Below are 11,103 nucleotides of genomic sequence, written 5' to 3' on the forward strand. Positions count from 1 at the left end.
AAATAAGTCAATGTTGATATTGGGAATTAGGTCACAAAAATTATTTGCTGCCATAATTAGTTATTTTACCTCTTATAAAAATATATCACAACTGACCTAGACAAATAAAGAATTCACTCCTACGACTTCTTGGATAAATGTATTTATGCAATATGAACAGATTACTAAAATAAAATTAGCATACTTTTTCTGTTGTTATGCCTTTCATAATTTTTATTGTGATATCTCCCTTACTTCACTTTTTCTTTCTTTCTTTTTTTTACTTTGCTTTTTCTGCACTGATCTTTTTTGTTCTGTACAATATTCCTTTTTTAAAAAAATACAGAATGCTTCACGAATTTGCGTATCATCCTTGCATAGGGGCCGTGCTAATCTTCTCTGTATTGTTCCAATTTTAATGTATGTGCTGCCGAAGCAAGCACCAATATTCCACATTTTTTGTTTATATGATAACTAAGTTAGTCTGTAGCTCCTTGAAACTGGTAATTATATCTAAAGATGTTATTAGATTTAGGATCAGTGTAGGGGAGCAAAACATCTCTAGATATAGTTATGTGGACTTCCAAGTAGGTAAGTTCATGAGGCACATACCCAAAGTTATCAGACTTTGAAATTCAGTTTTATCCTTTTGTCTGTGGTGAATTTCCCCAAAAGCATTTCATCCTACTAATTTTAGAATTACAAATTGAAAAAAAAAACTTTCATTCAGGATACAAATGATAATTTTAAATTATAATGTTCTTCTCCTACTTGTTAGCTATGTTTCTCCTTTTAAAACATCATCAATTGCTTGGTTGACTTTTAATACAGTGGATATAGACAAAATGATAAGTATATATTATTTTTTTTTATTCACTGGTTTTAAAATGATATTTTGGTGCCCTAGGAGACTTCAACATTGACCAGGGAGTGTATTTTTGTTATGATTAAGATCCCTTACTTAGACTTTTACATTGTGGACATGATTCAGTTTTTTGGTTGTTTTCTTTATGATCCTTAAATTTTTCCATCTGATGCCATTGGAAACTGATTCTAGTTGACATTTTTTTTTTTTTTTTTTTTTTTAGTTGACATTTTTTTACATGATCACATTAATCTCTGAGAATCCCCTTACTTCTGGAATAAAATACTTTAGGTTTATTTTGTACCTTTTGTACCTTAGACTTGGAACCAAGAATTTCTCCAACTTCCCTGGTTATTTAATGAGAGATATTTTGGGCACCTGGATGGCTCAGTGGTTGAGAATCTGCCTTTGGCTCAGGTCATAATCCTGGATCCTGGGACGGAACCCTGCATTGGGATCAGCACAGGGAGCCTGCTTCTCCTTCTGCCTATGTCTCTGCCTCTCTCTGTGCCTCTCATGAATAAATAAATAAATGTTTATAAAAATAATGAGAGATATTTTTGATATTAAATTATAAACACCAGAGTTGCCCATCACTACTTGGATTTTAGAATAAACAAAGTTGGAAATACACATTTTTAGGAGAAAATATTCATATGTTCACAATGATATTTCAAGATTTTTTTCAATCTAGTAGGTGACAAATCATATCTTGGTGTGTCTAATTTGGACCTCTCCTATTTTGATAAACCCTGAAGTTTTGCACCCTCATATAATCTCAGGATTATTTTTTAAAAATATTTTATTTATTTTTTTGAGAGAGAGAGGGAGAATGAGCAGGGGATGGGCAATGGAAGAAGGAGAAGCAGACTTTCTACTAAGCAGGAAGCCTGATGTGGGGGTTCATCCCAGGACCCTGGGATCATGATCTGAGCCAAAGGCCGCTGTTTAATGGACTGAGCCACCCAGGTGTCCCAATCTCAGGATTATTTGTGAATTTTAAGAATAAATTATTTATTTATATCATATGCCTATTTTCCAGCAGATTGTTGATGCTCCTAGCTTTTAAATCTCCTTATATGTTAGGAAATAAGTCATTTTAATTAGTCTTTTTTTAAACAATGTATGCTTTCTTTTCATCTTTTTTTTTTCATTTTGATAAGACTGGACTATAATATGAACTGAAATGTCTATCTAAAAACAGCAAAACTTTAAAAAGTATATGAAACATCTGCTCTAAAGGAATCACAGATTGGGAATACTTTGGAAGTTGGGATTCAAAAAAAAAAAAAAAAGTCAGCCAAGAGGATTCTGATATCAGAAGCAGTTTTTCTGCAAGGTACCTCTACCAATTCCTGAGGGGTGGTTAACAGACAGAAAGATAAACTTTCCATGTTGGAGGGAAAACAGTAGCATTGGCATTCAAGGTCTGCCTAGAGTTAGCCAAACTGTGAAGGTTGAGAAGCCAGTCCTCCACAATACCATTCTTATGTCAGATACCAACTGCAGGTTCAGAGGGTCCTGAGATCACTCCCTCAGTTATGATAATTCTTTAGAAGGACTCATAGAACTCTCAGAAAGCTATTTTACTCATGGTTATGGTTTATTACAGGGAAAGAATACAGTTTAAAATCAGCCAAAGAAAGAGATACATGGGCAGAGTCTGGGAGGGTTTGAAATGTGAAGCATCTATTATCCTTTCCTGTAGTATCAGGACATGTTATTCTTTTGGCATTGATGTGAGACAACACACATGGAGTATTGCCAATCAGGGAAGCTCACCTGAGGCTGTGTTCAAAGATTTTGTTGGGGCTCTCTTACATAGGTATGATTGATTGATTGATTACTGACATGGTTGAACTTAGTCTCCAAAGCATGACCCAAAGTCCCTACCTTAAATTCCATGATTGTTCTTTTTGGCCTGGCTAATTTGATCCTATGACTATTGGTTGCAACTGGTTCCAATTAGGCTAGCAATTGTCCTAATAAAGACATTCCTTTAAAGAATGGTATATGTTATCTCCTAGAAGCTGATGGCAAAGATCTGACCTCTTTTTAAAGCATGTCTGAATTTTTTTCTACATAAGGAATCAATGAAGAAAAGAAACTCTGTCAAACCTCCCACACACTGAGGTGAGATTTGAAAGCCCACACTCTGTAGTAAGAATGAAAAAATTTGGAAGAGTCTTTATAAAAACTGAGATCTTATAGCAATTCATATAACCAGTGGAAAAGTGAAAATCATATATACAAATGTAACTTTAGAAATTAAAATTCAAAATTTAATGGAAAGGTTTATAAAAGTAGGTCTAAGTGAAGAAAAAATTACTAAACTAAAAAAGGGGCAGAAGTAAATACCCAGAATGAAGTATGTATAGACAAAGTTATGTAAGACACACACCAACATGTAAATATTATAGATGTCAGGGTGGAATTGCTACAAAAGCACCTCCAGAGGCTGGAGCCTTATCAGGGTTTCTGTACTTTTCAAGACTCCTCTGTTCCATGCATGTAGGAAATTAATATGTGGGAAAAAAACATTAAAGCTGTTAGTAGTGACCAGCACTGCTTGATGATTGCTGGCATAGGGGTTCTTCCTCAAAATAGACAGCAATTTCTCAGGTATGATTGAAGGTGTACTGACTATAAGCTCTAGAGTATTTAACTTTAACTTTGAAGTTAAGTTCATTTCAAAAGGAAAAGGTAGAAAAAATTTTCTCACATCTTGTGGCTATGCTTACCATAGGGGTCAGCTATTCTAGAACCAAAATTTCTGAAATTATTTTCCCTTTATGTTTGCTGACAATAATAAAAATTTGGATGAAATTTGGAAGGTGGAAGGAAAGTAGCATTTGTATGCAGTTGGTGAAGGGTACAAGGCACTCCCAAAGCTCATGTATCTGGGGCTGAAGTCATGGTTCAACATGCTGGCTTTGGGCACCAGTCAATACTACAGGTAACCCAGATTGCACAAGACCTTCTTATCCAGCTTATTTTAGCTTTGGGCCAGGTATATGCAGATTAACAGAGTTGATGTCAGCTTTTTCAGAGCTTCCAATAGTCAACGTTGCAGGTGGTGGAAGATCAGATTCTAGTTTGTCTTCATTGATTCTAGCTGGCCCAATCTCTTCCTACTTCGTGTGCAGCTTTCCTTCCGTACTGCTATTTCTGCTAACAGACAATACTTCTAATATACCATCAGATGCAGAGGCAACAATTTCCTGTATACTTCTTCACTAAGAACCACAAATGTAGAAGACCTAAATTTTAAAACAAATCTGGTTTGCTCCCTACTAAAACCTTAACTGATGCTTAGATTGATCCTAACATAGTTCTAGGGAAATAAAACATTAAGGATGAATTATATACATATTTCCTGAGGCATCTGGAATTAATTCTCTAATAGGATTAAAATTCCCTGCATTAATAACTCTGTTGCAAGTGATAAAGGGGACATTGGTAGTCCATGCCACACAGTGACAAAGCAGTTGATTAAATAACTGTAAGACACCTAAAATCAAATGACTTATAGAAGGCCAATGACTTATACTTTAAGCCAAGTAGTACCAGTTTAGAAGATTTTTTTCTTGTGGAAATAAAGACCAAAATGGAGTTTGTTGGTTACTTGAAAATGCACTAGAGAAGTTAAAGAAAATGAATAATTCTGTGCTTTAATTTTCCACCTTAAATTATGGATAAGAAAGTAAAGTTTCAAGACTTTGCACTACATAAAGACTTAATTCTTCTAGACACAGGACAGAGATTTCGGAGATCTAAACCTCAAGTGTAATCATGAAAGTGGCGGCTTTACAGAACAGAATAGTTTCATAAAATCACAGGGTTGTGTATGTTAAATGTGTGTATGTTAAATGTAGGAAATTTATTGGAAAGGGATTTGACTTTGAAAATGGGGACAGCACATATGAACAGACTCAGTAAAATTGAATACCTTAAAACTAAATTTTCCTGAGCCTGAGTCTAAATTTCCTGAGTAGAAGTACATCTTCCTCCCCTGAGTGAGGAACGTTGTCTCTCTTTGTCTGAAGAACCTATAATGGCTAACCCTGAAGCAACAATGAAACATTGATTCTTATGATGATGTACCTCCACAAATCTTATTGCTTTTAGACCTATAACCAGATATAACCAGATTCAATCCCAGAAGACCCAAAGGCAATATGCCAATAAAAATCAATATGAGATTGACCATTCCATATATGGGAATAGATCCTAAGTCATATGGGGCAAAATGGAAGAAATATAATGTTGGATCAGATTGAATTTGTTGATTTGTTCACATTAAGTACAGATTCTGGATTCAATAGGTTAGCCTCAGTAACTAAAATAAATTCTAAGAGTTTTCTTGAAGTATCAACAGAACTTTGGACTCAAAAAGGGCCTATACCAAATGAAGTTAAAATTCTACAACTTCCTTGGTTCAGATAGAAGAAAGTATCCAAAGGCTAAAGAAGATAGGAATTTAGAGTGGATTCATCATGAAAACACTTTCTTAATTCCTTATATTCTTCAGAATGACCAAAGATCATTTGCTTCACCAAAACTGTGATAAATATATCCAGGAGGGGATTCTAGTATTCTTGATCCTCAGTGATCCCACTGCTGAGATCAGTGATCTCAGTGGCCTATTATATGTAGGCCAGGAACAAGTGTAGGAACTACTACAACTGCATTGGAATCCCTAATGAAGGGATGATGCATCCTAGGATGGCAGGGACTGACCTATGGTATTTAATTTCCAGAGTTAAGTTAAAAAAGGTTATTATAAAGGTCTCTACAAATAGTTACTAAACAAAGCCAAAGCAATTGTCAGAGTGACTTGAAGTACAGATGTCAGTGGTCTTGGATAATTGTTCATGGTGTTCTTAAAACTGAAAGGAGTCTACTAAAGTCTTACTTGATACTATAAACAGAAAAGCTTTAGTCTAGTGAGCAGAATCCTGACTGGAATCGCAATAGACAGTTGCGACCTCTTCACAAATTCTTATACCTGATCCCTTCCATAAATTCAGAATACCTTGCATGAAGGGGAGACTGGATCCCTTAAGGAAGGAAGTTTCTATGCATTTAAAAACGTATGCTGTAAATCTTCCTTATGGCCTTTCCAAAAGGAATCTACAGCCATTTAGATGGTAACTGTGCATTGGAGAAGCACATATAAAAAGCATTTGGTGTATAATTGGATAACGGTTCTGAACTACCACTATTCTTTGGAGACCCAAACCACCAATGTGATCTACAAATCTGAGTAAGGTGGAGGCCAGGGGATTAATAAATTCATCACACACACACACACACACACACACACACACACACACACAAAGATTCATCTCACAGTGAGCTCAGTGGGTTCCTGAACTAATCCTGTGGTTATTTCTTCAGTCCAGAAATCATACTGGAATAGATATGCTCACCAACAGACAGAACCCCAAGAATAAAAATTTATCTTTTCATTACAGATCTTTCTAATGAGTCATTTTATTTCTTCTTAAAGGTGTTTGAGGCCATGATATTAAGAAAGACCATGTGGAAGCTACTAAACTGCTCCCGTCAATCAAATAAATGTTGCATGCTGGAAGTTTTACAGAAGTTGGTGCCATTATCAAAGACCTGAAAGATGCACTGCATGGTGAATTTTATAGTCTCATTTAACTCACCTATTTTTCCTGTACTTAAGAGAGTTGGATTTTGCAGAATAACAGTGGATTATCATAAATTTAATCAGGTAGTGACTACAGATGCAGCCACCATTTCAGATGTGATTTTGATACTGGAGAAAATAGACATGATCCCTAGCATGTGGCATGTATCAATTGATGTAAAAAATGCTACTTTGATTTGTATATGCTATCTTTTTATTGGGAACTATTTACTTTACCTTACAGAAATATGTATTTACTGTCCTACCCTGGGGCAATATCAACTGCCTAGCCCAATATCTTAATTTTGTCCATAGATACTTTGATGACCTCTCAATTCCAGAACAACACTAAGCTGTTCAATTAATGATATGATTCTCACTGGATATGGTGAGAAAGAAGCAGCTTTACTAGATGCATTGATAATACATGTGTATACCAGACAGAAGAGCGGTAAATCTACAGAAATTCAGGAGTCCTCCACTTCAGTGAAATTTCTAGAGTCAAAGCATCTGGCACATGTCAAGATACGACTTTCAGGGTGAAGGAAATATTGCTGTAGCTGCAAATTGTTTCATGTTTATGGAATTTATTGATTCCCATGATTATCATCATACTGTGGAAGTTAGCATGATAGAATAGTGAAAAAGCCTTTAGGAGATTTGGTTACTGTGCCAGATGGGCACATCTAGCAAACATTCATAACTCGGGAAACCAGGGATAAAATTTGGGGGTAATTCTTTTACTCTTACCCCTAGTGGATGAACCATTAGTGAAAGTTCTCTTTCTGTCTCATATCTTTGAGTTCTGCTACTTGATATGTCTTAATTCCCAAGGAATAAATATTCTCACAAGAGGACAAAATTGTTTTTATTAAACTAGACGTTGACGAGCACCTGGGTGGCTCAGTAGGTTAAAGTAGGTCTGCATTCAGCTCAGATCATGATCCGCATCATAAAACCCCATATCAGGCTACCTTCTCAGCAGGGAGTCTGCTTCTTCCTCTGCCCCTCACTCTGCTCATACTCTTTTTCTCTCTCTTTCTCAAATAAGTAAATAAAATCTTACACTAGAGGTTGAGATTACCACTCAGCCACTTTAGAATTCTTGTGACAGTGAATCCGCTGTCAAAGAAGGGGATTACTATGCTCTCTGGGGTAATTGATACTGATTCTTCAACGGAAATCAATTTGCTACTCTGGGGTAAAGAGCATAGGCCTGGAATGAAGCAGATACCCTGGCTACTCTCTTAATGCCCCACATTTTGGGATAAAGTTAATGCAAAACTACAAGTACTCAATACAAGCAGGATGCTAAAGCTCAGACCTTTCAGAAATGAGAGTTTGTGTCGTCCTCTGAGGGAAGGATCCATGAACTACTGAAGAGCTCTCTGAATGCAAAGGTAAGATGGAAGTGTCAAATTATAAATATCAGCTACACAATTATACTTAGGATTTTCTTCCTTATATTTATATCAATATGTGTGCATGAACTCATTCAATTCTTTTTTTAAAATCCCACAATCCTTATAATTTAACATAAAGTAACTTAATAATACTTAAGCCTACTCAACATTGAAAATGTGCCTCAGCTAGAAGAGAAAAGAACATTACTCAAAAAAGAGATAAAGTGACTTTGGGACTTTTATCCTTTTTTTGGAGAGAGGGTTAGTGTGTTTTTGGTTGTATGAAGTTCAGTTGCATCGTTTGACTAGGACTTTGCTTGTATCTTTCTTTGAGGGTTAAGTATAGTTAAAAGATGTATACATGTATCTCAAGGTGGCAAAAGGTGAACTGGGTTGTTTTCCTACTTTTTCAACTTAGCTAAACTAAACAACATTTTCTAGGATTCTTTTCCTATGTAGTTCCAGGCTAGAGTTGTGTTGAGAGTTTAACTAAACTACTTTATAATAGTGTTGCCTCAGCATCCATTTTGTGTGGCCAAGCAGCCTGTGGGGCCTTGAAATGACACTAATTCCTCCTGTGAGCATGTGCTATAGATAACACTATGAAGAGCCACAAGTAAATGTGATGTGATTCTTGCTATTCTGATACCCTAAGATGGCTCTGACAACCCCCTTGTCATAAGCACTCTCTCCTGCCTCCCAGGGCCTTCTTATACTCCCTATAGGTAAGGTCCCCAGGAAGCTTTTCAAAATCTCGCTTTTGTTTGGTTTGAATTTATCAATCTGGCCTTAGCTTGGGAAGCCCTAAAGCACTCCACCAGTGGACTCTATTAAAAGCATGTGCCCCAGGTTCTGCTGGACTCTGTTGACTCTGCCTAGGTGTCCCTGTGTGGTTCCTAAGGCACGTGGTTCCTACAAAGGAAATTTCTGTGAGAATTTGAGGGGCGTAAAAAACAGTCATTCCACTCTGAAGGTCAGAGTTTGGCATCAGGCAGCACTGCAGCTTTTGAATATAGTTAGTGATGTTTTGTCCAAGTAGGCCTCCAGGCTTTTGCGCTACCAAAGATCTTCTCAAGCCTGTTTTTGGGTAAGGTGATTATGAAATCCAGCAGCAGAGGTCATTGACTTCTACAGATTATACAGATCACTGAGGATGGAAATGGTGAGAGAGAAATGATTTCAATTTCCATTTTTCCACAGGTGTTCCAATTTCTCTCAATTCTCTCACTTCACACCTGACTGTTTTCCTGAGGTTGGCTCTGCAATTCCAAACAGAGCCAGAGGCAGCTGCCTTTCACGGACTTTTTACCAGTTTCCATAATTTCCTTAGGTTTCATCCCTCTTGGAATCCTATGAATTTACATAATTCCTAATAATTCTGTTTCCCTAGATAAACTTATGATAGTTATTCATGTGTCAACTTAACTAGACCAAAGGTGCTCAGATATTTAATTAAATGTTATTCTGGGTGTGCCTATAAGGGGATTTCTGGATGAGATTAACAATTGAATCAGTAGACTGAATAAAGCAGAATGCCTTCCACAATGTAGGAAGACATCATTCAATTCATTGAAGTCCTAAATAGAACAAAGAGACTGAGGAAGAGAGAATTTCTCTCTTTGCTTGATTATCTTTGAGGTGGAATATCAGTTTTCTCCTGCCTTTGGACTCATGCTAGGGCTAGAATTTATACCAGCTACTCTCCTGTTTCTCTGGCTTGCAGATTCAAAATGGAAGTATACCACTCAACTGTCCTGTGCCTCTAGCTTCCTGACTTGCAAATCTTGGGACTTCTTATTCTCTGTAACCACACAAGTCAATTCTGTATAATAATTGACTTCTGTATAGTAATTGAAGCATTTGCACACACTCTCTCTCTGAAACATAACTATATACATATAATATGCTATATACATATATACACATATATATTATATGTATGTGTGTATATATGTATACACATGTATATGTGTATACATATATACACACACACAATATAGTTCTCTTGCTTCTCTGGAGAACATGGGTGAGCTCAAAACTCTGACAAGCACATATTCTACAAAAATAAATGGAAATGCTGATCTTTATTTTTTTTTTTATTTTTTTTAATTTTATTTATTTATGATAGGCACACAGAGAGAGAGAGAGAGAGAGGCAGAGACAGAGGCAGAGGGAGAAGCAGGCTCCATGCACCAGGAGCCCGATGTGGGATTCGATCCCGGGTCTCCAGGATCCTGCCCTGGGCCAAAGGCAGGCGCTAAACCGCTGCACCACCCAGGGATCCCAATGTTGATCTTTAAAATCCCTGAAAGTACCCCAGTGGTTCTTTTAGTATGTTTGTAATTCATGAAGATTGAGTGAAATTTTGAGTGCCATACTTTAGGAAAGACATTTAAAAGCTTGAATCCAGAAATTTTATAGTCAGAAGCAATAAAAAGCTTATGGTGGCCCTCTTTCCCATATGTTACTCAAAATAGATATCAATGATAATCTGTAAAATAAACATAATATACTCAACTAAATTCTAATTATTTCCAAGATAATTATTTTAATAAATGGGAAAATAAACATATTAAATGCCAAACATTTTCAAATTATCTCTATCTCCCTCCCTTTTGATGTTCCTGTGTTTTCTAGTACACTAAACATATATGCTTAGTTGAACTATAGGAAATTGTAGTAGACTCCAAAAATAGTTCTCCATGTATCTTTTCAAGGTGACATTGCAGCTCCTTCCATGAAGAGGTGGAGTCTTTCCCATTCTTTGAATCTGGGGTGACTCTAAACAAGTTTTGATCAATAGTATATGGTAGAATGGCTTAGATGCCAGTCCTGAGTTGGGTCTCAACTGTCCTTGTGCTGCTTCTTACTCTCAGAGGCCTGTGCAAGTCTCAGCTAGCCTATTAGGAGATGAAGATCATGTAGAAGAGAGAACAGTTGCCCCAGCTGAGGCTTTCCAACCCTATCTACTACTAGTAAATATTGAAACATGTGAGGAAGCCCAGCCAACATTGCCAGAGCTGTTTACCTGACCCACAACAACCTGGGGATATAAGAATACATCCAGCTGAAACCAGAAGAAATATGACATATAGACTCATGAGGGATAAAAACTGGTTTTTCTTTTAAGCCACTGGCTATTGAGGTGGTTTGTTATATCCCAATGGCTAAATGAGAAAGAAATCCAGCACTGGACA

The 11,103-nt window shown here is 36.6% G+C and overlaps 1 non-coding gene across 1 annotated transcript; it reads right to left on the reverse strand.

The window, feature by feature from the left end:
* Positions 1-315: 315 nt before the first annotated feature.
* On the reverse strand, positions 316-422 carry LOC144304411 (U6 spliceosomal RNA). Its single transcript, XR_013371324.1, has one exon. It is a non-coding gene; the product is annotated as a U6 spliceosomal RNA (small nuclear RNA).
* Positions 423-11,103: the final 10,681 nt, after the last annotated feature.

The sequence above is a fragment of the Canis aureus genome, chromosome 33, assembly GCF_053574225.1.
Source record: "Canis aureus isolate CA01 chromosome 33, VMU_Caureus_v.1.0, whole genome shotgun sequence".
Classification (NCBI taxonomy): domain Eukaryota; kingdom Metazoa; phylum Chordata; class Mammalia; order Carnivora; family Canidae; genus Canis; species Canis aureus.